General features: G+C 38.3%; 1 long non-coding RNA gene across 1 annotated transcript in view; it reads left to right on the forward strand.

The window, feature by feature from the left end:
• LOC138836158 (uncharacterized) overlaps positions 1-16,335 on the forward strand; it is a 1,179,723-nt gene extending 1,163,388 nt beyond the window's left edge. Inside the window, exon 4 of the long non-coding RNA XR_011374920.1 lies at positions 16,276-16,335. This is a non-coding gene — a long non-coding RNA (uncharacterized lncRNA). The remainder of the gene's footprint in view (positions 1-16,275) is intronic.
• The last annotated feature ends 293 nt before the right edge of the window (positions 16,336-16,628 follow it).

A 16,628-nucleotide genomic window follows, 5' to 3' on the forward strand; every position in this document is an offset into this window, starting at 1 on the left:
AGTAGTCACCCCCAGGAAAATGGCATCTATGAACATTTTTATCAGACAGATCATTTGTTTGACTTCTCTGGAGGCAAAAGCTCTCTGACAACTTAAGACCACTTATAATTGACTTCTCACTGGCAAGTGGGAAAATGGGTAATGCCCCCCCCATTATACTGCACAACATAAAAACAAAAGCTCTGGCAGCAGTTCACTTGTGTTACATCTTCCTCCCACAGTGAAGCAACCTGAAGGGTAGAGAATGATGACAAAGTGGAAACCTTTGCCATAGATCACCCCAATTTAAAGCCAATAATAAAAATAGGCACTTGAAGTTAAATTTGCTTTGTCAAGCCTGTGTGTGTGTGTGTATGTGTGTGTGTGTGTGAGAGAGAGAGAGAGAGACAGACAGACAGACAGACAGACAGACAGACAGACAGACAGACAGACAGACAGAGACAGAGACAGAGAGACAGAGAGAGACAGAGACAGAGACTCATGTGGAGGCTTGAACTCAATGTCTGAGTGCTGTCCTTTTCTCATTCAAGGCTGGCATTGTACCACTTCAGCAATTGCTGATCTCTGTTTTGTTAATGTCAGATAAAAGTCTCATAGATTTTTTTTATTGTGAAAATACCATACAAGAGGGGTTACAATTACATGGGCAAGGTAATGAGCACATTTCTTATCAAGCATTGTTGCCTCCTCCTTTGTTTCCCCTTCCCATCCCTTCCCATCTCCCACCCCACCATCCCCCCCACCCTGGGCCAAAGTTGTAAAGTTCGTTTTTAGACATAACGACTTGTACATCTCATTGTTGCAATGGGTTCACCTGTATCCCTATTTAAATGGTTGTTTTTGCCCTTCCCCTCCACAAATTATACCAACATCAAATACAATGAAAGCAGGGGTTATACCATGGGGGAGGGACTTACAAAGCAACAAAAAAATCATCTTATAAATATGTTATAAACAATCGCAAGAAAGAAAAAAACAGATTTTTTTTTTTGCTCCTTATGTCTTTGAACTGAGACTTGCAGATTTGACTCCTGAGTAGCCAGGATTACAGGTGTGAGTTAGCTAGCTTGGTAGTATTTTTTTGATAGGACATAACAAGCAAGTAACAACGAAGGATCTTTCAAACACTTAATCACAATTATCTGTGACTGTGAAGAAAATGGAAGGGAGAGAAAAGGGAGAAAGAGATAGGAAAGAATGAGGGAAAGAAGGAAAGAGAAAAGAGAGGGAAAGAGTAGAGAGGAGAAATTAAAAAATGAAAGAGAAGGTGAGGGCAGAAGACAAGAGAGGAAATCACAGAGGAGAAGAGGGACTTGTGTCTTCTTTTCTAACAGATCCCACAAAATCATCAGAGTTGCCTACAAAGCTATTCTGAAACCAACATTTATTTCCATAAGTAAGTAAGATGTAGTTTACAATTGAAATTATTTCAGTTCTTATAAAACTGATATTCAGAGATTAGGGTATTTTTTTCATTCTAGGATTACTTATAAGTAGGAGAAAAGATAAGAATGTTGATATTTATTGAGTTCCTACTTGGTGACATGTACTCTTCTATTCATTTCATATTCGAATTGAGGGATGGAAAATGGTTACTAGGTTATCCAGAGGCTTTGTGTCCTCCATAGCAGTAGAGCAGGGTACAGAAAGAGAACTCAAGATCTCCATTACAGAGACCAACCACCTACCTTTATCAAATAGGGTGAAAACAAAATGAGAGATTTTGGGGAAGTAAAGAACTAATTATGATGATAAGACAGTTATCTTTTTTTTCTCCCATTCTTGTATACTTGGTTCTCCATATTTAGAGGGAAGTCAAAAAAGAATGAAACCAAGGCACTAAAGACTTGTTGCCCAAAAAAGAGAATGTGTTGAGTAAACACTTGAGCTTGGGCTAGAAGTGCAGTTCAATTGGCACAGCAGCAGCAGAGAAAGCCTCAGGATCTGAGTTCAAGTTCCTAGTAATATCAAAATAAAATAGATCACTATAAGAAAAAGAAAAAAGAAAGAAAACAACAGAAATTGAACTTAAGATCTGGAAGCAGCAATAATTAACAGTATCACTTCACATAGATCATTGCTTCATCCAAATTTGCATTTCCTATAAAACAGAAAAATGGTGGTTTGGGGGAATTGTTCCTGTTTTATCTCTCACAGTTGTTGGAAAGACTTCATGATGTGATGATCATTAAAATGTCTATGCCTCCATCAGAAAGAATGGCATTGCCAATTTGTTAGGAAATGGAAAGACTTGGAAAAAATTTTATTAAGTGAAGTAAGCCAAGCCCAAAGAAACATAGGTCCCATGGTTTCCCTTATTTGCAATATCTAGTATATGTCTGAGACAAGCAAAAAAGGTCAGATAAGGTGATGTTAGGGAAATGAACCCTAAGATATGTATTCAAATGTTTTTTCTTTCATGAATTTGTTTCTAACACATTTATAAGATTATTTCTTTGTTGCTTTGTATGTCCCTCCCCCACAGTATAACCCCTGCTTTTACTGTATTTGATGTCAGTATAGTTTGTGGAGGGGAAGGGGGAAAACAAGTCATTTAAATAAGGATACAGGTGGACCCGTTGCAACAATGAGAAGTACAAGTTGTCATGTCGAAAACGAACTTTACAACTTTGGTGGAGGGGGGAGGACTGAGTGGGGGGGTGGGGGTGAGGCTGGGAAAGGATGGGAAGGAGAAACAAAGGAGGAGCTACAATGCTTGATAAGAAATGTACTCATTATCTTGCCCATCTAATTGTAACCCCTCTGTACAGTATTTTCACAATAAAAAATAAATAAATAATAAAATAAAATAAAATAAAATGTCTTAGGCTGATCTAGTGAATCAGAAAATGTTTAAGGAACCCTGAATAATATAGTTAACTATTTCCAGGATCAATGTCTTCAAAAGGAAGAAACTATCACTTAGTGCTGCTCATTAATAATCTTTCCTCTCCTAAAGTACCATTCTTCTTGTCTATTTCTTTCTGTCTATGTTTCCTCAATTGTTATTTTCTCTCTCTCTGTGACATGGTGAAGTTAACAAAGGCATCAGTGAACTAGTACAATATTTCCTTGAATGTAGACACTGATGATTCCATATGACAGCATTTCTGAGATAAAAGTCTCCTTATCTGATCACCTATGTAATAAAAATAAGAATAAGAGTTGGAAGAAGTGGAAGGAGGGAAGGAAGGGAAGAAAATAAGTAAGAGAAGAAAACTGTCTCCTGAAATTTTGTGAAGGTCAAATGAGGTCAGATAGAGTGTTGGGTTTGCAGTGAATGTTAATTCCTCTCCTAGCCTTTTCCTAAGCCATGTCTATTTCTTATCTCGGATTTATTACCGAAGTTATTTTTATTATTCAACCTCATTCAATAAATGAATGTATAAAGTAATAAATCTGTAAGATTGTGAGTAGTAGCTTTGGACTGTAATCTCAGCTACTCAAGAAGACTACAGTTTTCTGTCAGCCCAAGCAGAAAGTTAAGAAGACTACAACAACGAAAGAGTAAATCCTGGTGATGCCTGCAATCCTACTTACTATCGAGGTGTAGTTAAGAGGATTGAGGTCTGAAGGCAGTCCAAGTTAAAAACTCTGAGTCCTTATCTCAAAAATAGCTAAAATAAAAGAATTGGAGGCAAGGCTTAGGTGGTAGGGTACTTAATGTGGCAAGCGTGAGGCTCCTTAGTGCCCCTAAAAGAGAGACAGACAGACAGACAGATAGACAGACAGACAGACACAGGACAGAGAGACAAAGAGAAAGCGACCGAGAGTATGAATTTATAATACAATCTACTTCCCAAAATCATGCAAGATTTGAATTTTTCCTACAGCATGTCATTTCTACCTTTTATCTTTTAAAAAAATCACTGAAGTGTTCTCTTACATTGAATCATGTTATCCTTAGATTACTTTAACCTTTATTATGTACATATTCCTTTTATCTATAGTCACTGGCTTTTTAAAAATTAATTTACAAAGGGATTGCAATTCTATAAGTCAAGTCACCTGTCAATTTATCAGTACAATATACTGTTATCAATGTCACCTCTTGGTGACATTGGACTTTGGCATTTTATAGTCTATAAATATAACTGAGAACTTTTTGAGGACTAGAAATGAGTCTTATCTATATGTGAATCAATTGGGTTGAGCACCTTGCTTGGCACAAGTGCACTAAATAATGTGTACCACTTAAGTAAACGGAGGAGGAAGCAGAGGCAGGAAGGAAGGGAAAAAGGAGATAAAGAACCAAGAGAAGAATGGAGGGATACATAAAAATTCCTGAACTTTCTAGCGGAAAGATGACTTACCGTGTACTAGGTACCAGGCATATAGTAGAACTTCAGTTCATACTCATCAAAGAAATGCAATTATCGCTTTCATTCTTGGATAGATTGCCAAATACAAAACAGATTATAAAAATCATTTTCTTCTAAGGTTTACAATGACACTCACATAAGGTGACTACAGGACATGAGAAAACAGGGATCCATCTTTCTTGTGGGCAATGATGTCAAACTGTCATGTTAGCATCTGCCAGGCCTCTGCAGGATAATGGTTGCCAGGGCAACGATGGTGCCAAGACTTTGTATTCACATAGTTTTCCATTGATAATTGCTAATGTGAACAAGTGCAGGCTTGTGCTTTACACCTGCCTGGCTTGTGAGTCTACCTTAATTGGATGTGCCAAGATTGAGGAAAAAGTAATCTGCCCTTCCAAGACTACTGACAGAGAGATGAAGTGTTGTTTAGGCCTTTATTGTTACAATGTTGCTGATAAAATTACTATGAACTGTCTACTCTGGATGCATAGTCTGTCTTTGTTGACAGAATCGTAGTGTTTATCTTCTTGGTGTGGTATATTCAGTCAGGGGAAACTGATGAGATGTTTGGAATAGCTTGATGGAATTTCTTTTCTTTTTTTTTTTCAGACACAGTGAAAAATATGCCATTAGTGAGGGACTTGCAGATGTTAGGAATTAGGTAGGTGTAAAAGGGTACTGATTGCCTACTAAGTATAAGACTTTTTTATTTTGTCAGCATTTCATATTTTATCATGACCTTGCATCACCTTGCTCTTCCCAAAAGCTTCTGTCTCCTGATTAGAGATGTGAAAACAGGTTCAAAAATGTGAATTTATTTGTTTAATTCTCAGAGTGAAATAAAGATATCTTTCAGTATTGGAGTTCATGTCTTCCTTACTTTTTTTTCCCTTGGTCTGGGCTTGAATTTGGGGTCTGGGGCTTTCCCTGAACTCCTTTTGCTCAAGGCAAGTGCTCTAACACTTTAAGCCACAGTACCACTTTCAGGCTTCTCGTGGTTAATTGAAGATAAGAGTCTTGAGGTCTTTTCTACCTGGACTCATTTCAAATTGTGATCCTCAGATCTCAGGCTCCTTAGTAGCTAGTCCTACAGGCGTGAGCCACCAGCACCTGGCTTAGTTTGATAAAAATCTGTTCCTTTACCTATTTCTGGCTCTCCATGGAATTTGAACCAGCCACTTCCTTCCCATCTATAATTTCCCTTTATGATTCTCATTAGAAGACTTCTCCAGGTTTTGCTACTGCACTAGTAGCTCTGCTAGTACTTAACCATGCTTTGGTTTTGGAATACATATACTAAGCCTCTTAGTGTTAAGTGCAAAAGACACAAATTATCAGCTGAGGCAGGTGTTTTCAAAGAGCCTATATCTAGACTAGATTCTAGGATGGAGACTGAAACAAATATGCTCTGTTAGGAACTGACTCTTAAATGAAAAGCCACTCTTCAAATATACTCTTGAGAGCAAATGGGGATGTAGGGAAATGTTGAAAGTTGAGAGCTGGGACCAGCAACAACCAGAAAGGGCAAACAACAGAACATTTGCTATTTTCATCACAAGAGATGGACAGCAGATATGGAGAAGGAGACTTGCTGGGCACAGAGATGGAATAGAAACCATCTTGGCACAAGACAAATCCCCAGTTCCACTCCTACATAGCAGTAGTGGGCAAAACTTGTCTGTGAAGAACCAGAGAATAAATAATTTATGGTTGTAAACAAACTATATCGTCTATTCCTTTTCCTTATCTTCCTTCTTCCTCTCCTCTTCCCTCTTCCTCCTCCTCCTCTTCCTCTTCTTTTTCTTCCATCATCCTCTTTCCTCCTTATTTTTAAAATTTTCTATAACTTTTAATAATGCAAAAACATTCTTCCAGAGATTGGAAAAGAAAACAAGCTTCAGGCTATTTGCTTTAGCTAAATAGGTAAAGGCAATAGTTTTCAAAATTCTGCAATATAATGTTCTCCAATCCAATCAAATCCTGGTCACTAATCTAGTCAGTCCACCTATCTGTCTGTCTGTCCATCCATCTGTCCGTCTATCTAGCTATTTGCTACTACCAAGATTTGAACTCAGACCTTCATTCTTGCCCAGCTGGCACTATACCATATGAGCCTTTACTCCAGCCTGGCTTCTTTATTGTTTTTTTTGGAGATGGATTCTTGTGTCTTGTGGACCTTTCTGCTTAGACTGAATTTCTATCTCAGTTTCCTGAGTGGCTAGGATTACATACAAGCATGAGCCACTGACACCTGGTCTAGTCAACAATTTTTTATCAGTATTTCTTAAAATGTCTTAGTTAAGATTGATATTTAGTGTCATTTAATCTGCACAGAAGCTTATTTGTACATTATAAAGGATACTTAATGCTTTAAAACTTTAGTAAAACCTCAACAATCAGGAGAACACTATATAATCCCATTTATTTTCCATGTACCATTGAGGATTTTGTTCATTGTTTTAAAGATACAATGGATTGTCTTCTATTGAGAACATAATTTGGCTCAAATTCTATTGTGAAGAGGGTTATATATTTTAAACCATATGCTATATTTGTAATAAAAGTTTTTTTTCAAATTTAGTAGAGACTATAAAATTTTCATTGATATGTGACTTTAGAAAGTTTTCTCAGGGTGTTCCCCATGGTATAGTGAAAAAACAATGTTCCTGGACCAGCTCCCAAACCTCTGAAATGTCCTAAAGCCTTTATTAGCTAAGGTTTCTCTTTGTATCTAGAGCCTTTTATTAGGTTTCTTATGATTCTGTCTTAGAAATTGAATCATAAGGAAGACATTGATGGGGAAAATAGCCCAATGCATCTTCACCTGTACCAAGACTAAACCAGTCTTCTCATTCTGAACAAACATAACAGCAGCAATGCTATTGTTGTTGATTACTTTTTAAAGTTTTTTAAATTACCGTTAGATAATTGTACAAAGGAGTTGCCATTTAACAATGCATGTTATTATGTGAATGTAATGTATCTTGATCAACATTTCATCCAAACAAACCTCCTGACCCTCCCCTTCCCTTGTTTTACTTCATTTTGTAATGTATGCATGGTATTGTGTATTCTAAGTAAAAACAAGAATGCAATCACTTCTATTTCATTATCTTAATTTTGTTATTCCAATTAAATTGTTAAAGACATACTGAATTCTGGTTTCCTCATTTACCGTATTTCATTTTGTTCCTAATTTTATAGATTCTTGGAGTTGAAGGGTTCAGAATGCTCTTGTCCCCTAAGAGATTTGAGTATGGAATTTGCAGGAGTCAAGTCCTTTATCCACTTTCTGCTATGGATTTTCAGAACGGTGAACTAGGGGTGGAAATGAGTATTCTCACTCATTACTGAACAACTCTACTGGCTGACGAAATTAGGGAATTGAGGAGAGTAAATACGTTCACCAGCCATCACCATAAGTGAATGCAATCATACTCTTCAAATAACAAAGAGAAGTGAGGATTTTTAGATTTACTTTGTAAATGGGAAAAATAAACCAAGAATGTGTATACTTTCATAAACCTGTATGCATGTATACATATTCATATACATATATATCACTGGATATATCACTGGATATGTGTATGTACATGCACATATATCCAATGGTATTTCTTTGAAGTCATAGGTGCCTCATTACATCTAAAGATCTATCCTAGTGTTGAACTAATACTCGTTGGTTCCTTCTTCATATTTTGTGTTCATTCTTTCCTCTAAAATATCATAGCTCAAGTTGAGTTCTCTTCCCTGGCCCTCCTATGTTGAAAAATATAATTCATGGTTGGAGAGTGTTGCCGCAGAAAAACTTGCCTGAGCAAAAAGCAGTAGACCTGGGGATGAGCACAGTGGGGCTGTGGCCACAAGATAAAGCACAAGATAAAGCTGTGTGTGAATCCCAGATCTTACAGTCATGGACAAGTCACGGGGATTCTCTGACCCTTGATTTTCTGGAGTATAAGAAAGAAACATGAATAAAATCTTGAGAGCTGGAGAGATAGAATTCAATTGTGTGTGTGTGTGTGTGTGTGTGTGTGTGTGTGTGTGTGTGTGTGTGTGTGTGTGTGTGTATGTGTATACCACATTTTCTTGATCCATTAAACTACTGAGGGGTGTCTGGGTTGGTTCCATATCTTAGCTATGGTAATTAATACTGTGATAAACATAGTTGTGCTGGTAGCCTTAGTATGGCCTTGTTTGTGATCGCTTGGGTAAATGCCCAAAAGTGTGATTACTGGGTCATAGGGGAGCTCTATGTGGAATCTTTTGAGGAGCCTCCATACTGTTTTCCAAAGTGGTTGAACAAGTTTACACTCCCAGCAACAAGGCAGTAGGGTTCCTTTCTGTCCACATCCCCTCCAGCATCTGTTGTTATTAGAGTTCTTGATCTAGCCATTCTATCTGGGGTGAGGTGGAATCTCAATATTGTTTTGATTTACATTTCTTTTATGGCTAGAGAGGTTGAGCATTTCTTCATGTGTCTACTGACCATTCTTATGTTCTCTTCAGAGAAGTTTCTCTTTAAGTCTTTAGCCCACTTATTTATCTGGCAGTTGTTTCTTTGAGGATTTGTTGTTGGGGAGCTGGGATATGACTCGATGGTAGCATTTAAGTCCGGTGTGTGTAAGATCCTGGGTTTGATCCTGCTTCCTATTGCCAAGATAATAAATAAGATGTTGATCTGAGATGCTTGCAGAGCCTCTGAAGAGGCAATGTTTGTTGGTCCCCTTGTTAGGGCATGGAGAGTCTCACTGTCTTTTTTTGGGGGGTGGCCGGTCATGGGGCCTGAACTCTGGGCCTGGGCGCTGTCCCTCAGCTCTTCAGCTCAAGACTAGCACTCTACCACTTGAGCCACAGTGTCACTTCCGGCTTTTTTCTTTTTGCTTATGTGGTGCTGAGGAATCGAACCCAGGGCCTCATGCATGCAAGGCAAGGACCCTACCACTGAGCCACCTTCCCAGCCCAGAGTCTCACTGTCTTTACTCAGCCTACTCTAATCAGATCCCAACTTATGTGTGTCCAATAGTCAAAGGCATTATTTAACTATGACTCTTTCTTTGCCAGCATTGAATAGTGACAGCTCCTAAGTTCCAGGAATGGTTTTTAAAACATCACAAGCATTCCTCCTAATACTCTACAAGGCAAATGCTCTTCATACCATGCTCATTTTGCAGAAGGGGAAACTGATGCTCTGAGGAGCTCTAGAACTTGTTGGAGATCACACATGGAGCCACAGAGCTGAAACTTGAACCTCTACGTATCTCATTCTCAGAGACTCTGCTGTACTCCCTCACAGAGCAGCCACAGGCCAAGGCAGCAAGACATGCACCACTGTCTAATTCCCCATGCTGCTCAGCCCAGGTTCCATTTAGAACTGCTGACCATCTCTCCACAAAATCCTCAGTGCTCTGTGGGTCCAGGACTCATCCTAGCTTTCCCAGAATGCTAATTTGCACTAGTCTGAACAAGAATGTCATCCTTTTTGGCCTACATTCCCCATCTGTAAAATAGGACCAGAGAAGGATTCCACAAGACTGTTGTGAAAACTAAATATGGTGATTTCCCCATCAGTATCAGGAAGGTTTGAGTTGCCATGTTTCTGATATCCCCCTCTCTACTGCCTCCTAGCAATTGCATCAAGGCATGGTAGGCATGGTAGGCAGAAGGCAAGGTAGCCACATTTGTAATCTCATCTACTCCAGAGATAAGAGATTATAAGGATCAGAGTTGGAGGAAAGCCAGGAAAAATTGGGCATGGTAGTGCACATCTTTAATTTTGCCTATGGTTGAAATATAGGTAGGAGTATCCAGGCCAGAGGGTCGCCAAATATATGCTACTTTATGGGGGAAACAACTATAAAATAGCAAAGAATGTTGGGCATATGGCTCAATTGGTATATAGCTTAGTATGAAAGCCTAAGTTCAAACCCTAGTTCCACCCAAAAATTATAGGGAAAGAGAAAGAACAAAACCAATTAAATTACTGATTTATCCTGCATATCCCTCCAAAAAACTAAGCTTACTGAATTATTTACTCATGTACTCAGCCAGCACTTACTAAATATATGTTTTAGTTTCTACACATGCTCAGTAGCATTTCACATTTCACACAGTCAAGGAAAGAAGTGGAGGTGATATGCTGAGATTCCAGAAGACAAGGTTTCCCAAAATGAGGAATTTATGGGGCTTGAAGGATGAATAGGAGTTACTCAAATAGCAAGAAGAAAGGCTTCTAAACATAGCCAACCTATACTTGTAATAGAAACCCAGAGGAATACAACTATTGGCTTATTTGCTCACTTAGTGTTCTGTAGTCCAAGGAAACTACATTTCCTATAGCTTTAAATTTCCTAATTATTTTTCTGTAACCTCCTAGCAGTTATAATAAAAAGGTAAAATATTACTTTATCTGTAAAATCACTGTCCTTTTATCAATTGTTTTCTAATAATCATAAATGAGATTCTACCAAATATCACTCTGTATTACTCACTATTGTTTAACTCAAATTTATTTCTATTTTGGTATTTTCTGGAGCTTATGTCCCTTCAGTGACTATTACTTTTGTATTCAGGGCATTTACATTTTAAACATTAAAAAAAGTCCCAGGCATAACTACCTTGGCAAGACATGGTATAAATTGCCAATTACACAGATTTTGAGGCTTAAAAAAAAGACCTGGATTCAAATGCTGACAACTCAAAGTATTATCTTTGTAAGCATGTGTAATATAATGGGGCTCTTTTAGTTTTGTTTTTCCTACCAAATGAGAATTAGTAATGGCTACCTTATATTTATAAGCATGTAAGTTAAATAAATTATATATAAAACACTGAGGCAATTGTTAAGGTACAAATAGAGACTGCTGTTAATATATGCTGGCTATGATTTTAAAGAAATACAAATATATCTGTATTTCTTCCTTTTTTAATGCTGCTATTCAGGCTTAAATTTAGGGCATCAATCTCTTGCTTGACCATGTCTCCAGTTCTGGCTTTTTTTTCCTGGTTAATTGGAGATAGGAATCTCCAGGATTTGTCTGCTCAGGCTTGCTTCCAGTCTTGATCCTCAGATCTCTGCCTCTTTGATGCTATGATTACAGGCAGTAGCCACTGGCTCCCATCTGAGTGTATTTATTCTTAGCCACGACAAATTGATTTCTTCTTCACCCTAGCCTTGTTAAATTTATTTTTTAATAAGACTAGTATTTATTTTAATTTAATAAGATGAGTATTATCACACATAACGGATTGACCAATTGCTTGCTTTTAATTTTCTGAATTCCTCTTTCATCTTGAGCCAAGTCCTAAGGCCCCTAAGAAGCTATGGCCTGGAGGAAGAAACAGAGAAATAAGTATATGATAACAATGATCTGTCTATCACCAAGACATATAGGAAGCTCTGTAGAACTCAGAACTCAGTCAGGGCACAGTGGACCCTGAGGGATCTGGCTGTAATCCATTCCTCCAATCTGTCCCAAAGCCCTTCCCCACATCTCTTCTTCCTCATTATCCCTGCGGCCAATGCTTCCCTCTGGTCCCCTTCTCCTGGATACCATACTCCTTTCTTTTCCCACACTCTGGTCACTTCCTAATCTTTCTGCCAAAAAAGGTTATTGTACTTCATCTCCACTTAAATGTCATTTTTCCAAAGAGCCCTTGCCATTCTCTGACCAGTTGTCTCCAGTTTTCTCCATCCAGCCCCTCCATTGTATCTTCTCTAGGAGCTACAAATATGCACTCGCTTGATCCTCATTAAGCTGTGAGCCTTACACAAGAAGAAATCAAGCCTAGATATGTTCAGCACTGTTCACAGGACATACTGAGTATTTATTGTATAAAAAAGGCTCCATAAAATGAGTTCAGTGAGTAAAAGTCACCCTTGGGGATAGACACTTGAGTTGTAACACAGCGAGCAAGTCTGGCTTTGTAAGGTCCATAAGGGGAAATTAGTGTGCTTAAGTATCACAATTTGGGCCCAGGCCCACAAATTAGAGAGACATTCAGATTTAAGTTCATAGCTCAGCCTGACTACTCTCAACCTCCACGCGCCTGAGAGAAAAATCATTCCAGTTTCATGCCCCACAACACATTGATTTGTAAATAGGAGACAATAGCACCTTATTGTGGACTTGTTGTGAGGGGTAGACCTATGATGTTGGAGAGACAAATAAATGCAAAGGAGGAGAATAGTATGTGTCTATTGAGATCTAATAAGGAGACCTCTGACTTGAGCTCAGGGAACTATTTCAGTGCAGTAACTCCTCACTTCTCAGTGGGAGAGTGATAGACAGTGGTCCGACCCAGAGCACTGGGCTGCTGTGAAGAAAATTGAATTGTTGCAAAGTCTTTGGAAGTATAAAGTGCCTACAGCAAGTTTTTGAAGGTCAGAGATTTGCAGTTTCTTTTTCACAATACCCAGAGGATATAAAAATAATAGGCACTCCTTCCAGCACCAGCCTAAATGCTACCCATAGAATCTCATTGAGTCCCCATGATTCTCTTTGTTTTTAGTTCCCTGGTTTCACAATGAGGAAACTGAGGCAGAGAGATGTTAAGAAACTCAATTGACGTCACAGAGTATAGCATCTCACTGAATGCTGATGACTCAGTGGGTTATTAATTCCTCAGCTTCCCACTGAGAAAACAGAGACATAGAAACATCAAGAACCTCACTCAATTTCACAGAGCATATAACTGACAGAGCTGAGTCTTCAGGCCAAACATTGTGACATGTGTAATCCATAGCCAGTCTCATTCAAAAAAAAATCCATCAAAGTCCTTTATTTTTTTATTCAGATCTGTGAATTAAGGCTGGGGACATGATTCAAGTGGTACAACATTTTATTTGTAGCTACAGTGCTCTGAATTCAAACTCCAGTACCATCAAAAAGCCCTATGAATGAATAAATGACCCATGAAATGTAAATGTTACAAACCTATATTCAAATCCCGGTGACATCACTTATTAGCTGTGTGGCCTTAGGCAACGTTTTTCACCTTTCTGAGCTTCTATTTCCTCATTTAAAAAGATGGAAACCAAATGGTATCTGCTTTGGAGGGGGTTGTGACATTTAAATAAGCTACCATATGCCTGATGCCAATTTCTTAGTTGATGTTCAATAAAAAGCAGTTAATGTGACCACTCACAGCAGTTCTAAAACCCACTAGTTGATCTCAGTGTGGTTGAGATTTTACAAGCCTTGATGGCTTTTAATTGAGAAATATGCATCCGTGACAGGTAATCAATACGCTCATTTGGCAGCCAGGTTCCAGATGAAATAAAGCTAAACGATGATGTAATTAGAATATACAAACAAATCCCCTGCAAAAGCCAAATAGACTTACCTGTCTTTTCCATCCTAATCATGCTTCCTGTTTGGAATGTGTTGCCAAGATGCTTTCCTCTGTGAATTTAGACCTGGATACATAAACAGGACATGTTTCCTTCCTTTGCTACTTGCTTTGTCCTTACAGATCAATTTCCCTCCATCCAAGGAGGGGATACCATACTGACAAATATTGTCCCTTGAAATTTATTTTGTCATTTCTTTTCCCATTGCCAGACAGAATGACAAGGGATGGTGATTTTTAATGGGGAAACAGTTCAGGAGTCAGATTTTAAACAGTCCCTAACTAAGTTTACTGGGAAAAAATCCTTGTCTTCTCCTGTGTGAAAACTTGTGAATTTCTGAAAGACTGGCTTGTCACAGAAATGAACCTTCTCTAACATTCTCTCTTGGTATTCACAGCTGAACTTTATTAAATTTAAAATGTATCCTGACTGCCACATGCCAGAGGACATGAATAAGCCACTACCTCTACCAACATGCAAGCTTAGTCCAAGTGATCTTTTGCTTGTGCGTTCTGTGATTAGACCATGAACTGTCAGGCTCCATGGCTTAATGCTCCTATCTATCCCCTCCCCCCCAAAAAAATTACTATACCTGGTATTTGATAGGAGGACCCTAATATGTGGACAGTTCTGATTGTATTGATTGGAATTCTATAAGCTTACACTAAATCTATTTGTTATTTTTATTAGCACTGCAAAATTTGAGTCAAATAAGAATCTTCACTTTAGAAGCACAGACATGGGATTCAGGTTTTGGCTCTGTTAATTCTGGGTGACTTTTGAGTGGGTTGTCTGACTTCTCTAAACTTCATTTTCCTTATTTGTCAGTTCTTTAAAGAATGTACATAATTGGGCTGGAAGTATGGCTCAAAAAGTAGACTTGCTTCCTTACAAGCTCTGGGTTCAAATTCTAATACTGAAAAGGAAAAAAAAAAACAAGATTACACAAATGTCTCCTTACAAAAATTTGATCTTTTAGTCTTAGTTAAAGCAATGAATGTAACCTGTTGTCATGTAACTATGAAGATGTCAATGCTAATATAACTTAAACATTCCAAGTAGACAGCCGTGGGTCTAACAAACTGGAAAAGGTTATCTTCATATCATCTCATCTAAAAAAAATCTCTCTTGATAAAGAACAAGTCCCAAAGATCAAAGAAAGGACACTTTCAGAATGACAGAACTCTCTTATTAGAGACTCAGCCCAAGATGAAGACCACTCCACAGTGAGCCTTGCTCCGTCCATGTCCTTCAAAACAACACAAAAGAATAACATTAGTAAGGCTGCGCATCCAGATTCACAATCAATGCTGAAGGAAAGGAAGAGAATGGAAGAAGTAAGAGTACAGGAAATAGGGAGGGAGAAGAGGAAGCAAACACAATGAGATGTGCAGCTCCTTGGGTTTATAGGGCAGTGCTGTGTGCTGAGTCCATGGAAGCCACGTAGGACCCAGGACAGCATGGACTCCCGCCCCACCTCTTCCTCCTGGGGAGTGTGCAATCTGACACAGGGCTCTTTGTCTTTCCTTCCCTGAGTCTCCTAATAGAGCCATGTCAGAGTGAATGTGATGGTGAGCATAAATGAATGTGCTGGGTGCCTATGCCTCACTCCTGCAATCTTAGTTACTCTGGAGGCTGAGATCTGAGGATTGCAGTTGGAAACTACCTACCTCAGGCAGGAAAGAAACATAAAAACAAAGCCAAAACTGGAGTTGTGACACAAGTGGTAGTGCACTAGCCTTGAGCAAAAATACTCAATGCCCAGGCCCTGAGTTCTAGCTCTAGGATTATTATATATAATATATTATATATCATTGTGTATTATTTATAGTATCTATGTATTCATAAAATATATAACCATCTATGTATTTATATATTCTCATATATATGCGTACATAGGGAATTATTAATATGTCAGGCACACAGGAAGCATGCAATGTATTTAGCTCTTCTTACTAAAAATGACATTGAGTATCACTTTAAATTTTCATTTATAAAGTAGTTGTTTTGAAGTCATTGAGGTATTTTATGTTTTCTCTGCTGAGCACCACAGAGCTAACACTGATGAGGTGTTGGGAATAATTACCAGTAAAGTGAAGGGCTGAGGGAAGGGAGCCGGGGTGGGGACTGGGAAAAGGGGCAGCAGGAAACCAACAGGGGTAAGTATACAGAATCTACTGTGTACCAGCTCTTATGTGGAGATGGATGTGTCTAGTTAGCACCTGTCAGTCTTGCTGGGTAGGGATTTTTGCCTCATTTTATAGATCAGCAAAAGGAAACTGAACAATTACATATTTTGACCAAAGCATGTTTAACATAAAAATCTTTCGCTTCTCTTTCCATTAAAGAACCCTTACCATCAGAAATGCTTTCAATTCAAATATAGTTCCCCAAACAGCATCAGTCTACCTTAAAATCTTCAGAAAAATTAGGAGAAAGGTTAGCTCATTAATTTTCTTGTGGGTTTTGTTGTTGTTGTTATTGTTTTGCAAACTATTATGAAATATTCTCATTCTTTTTTGCAAACCCTACTGCATTTTACAAAGTATGAATATTACGGTGTTTATATGTCTTTCTGTTTGTCTTATTCCTTCCCAGGATAGTCAACACTGCTCTTCATGAGATACCTTGAGTGGACACCTCTTGGACATTTATGAGCATATTCAATTAAGGTAAAATATATACATATATATTTTAACAGTTAAAATTTCTCGCCTTTTCCTATGACTCTGTGTTTGTGGTTTGAAGAACATATTGGTGAGTGAAGTGGAAGGGAGAGAAGTACTAAGGAGTTATTGTCTTTTCCTCTTTCATCTTGAGCAAAATCCTGTGGACTGAAAGGTAGAATTTCTACCAGATCTCAGAGAGAAGGCTCCATCGAGTTTGCAGACAGGACTGGCATTAAATGTGCCAATCTTTTCAGCTTGAATGGATTGCTTTTCTTTGCTGGG

The sequence above is a fragment of the Dipodomys merriami genome, unplaced genomic scaffold (genome assembly GCF_024711535.1).
Source record: "Dipodomys merriami isolate MVZ:Mamm:240054 unplaced genomic scaffold, mDipMer1.0.p SCAF_25, whole genome shotgun sequence".
In the NCBI taxonomy this organism is placed as follows: domain Eukaryota; kingdom Metazoa; phylum Chordata; class Mammalia; order Rodentia; family Heteromyidae; genus Dipodomys; species Dipodomys merriami.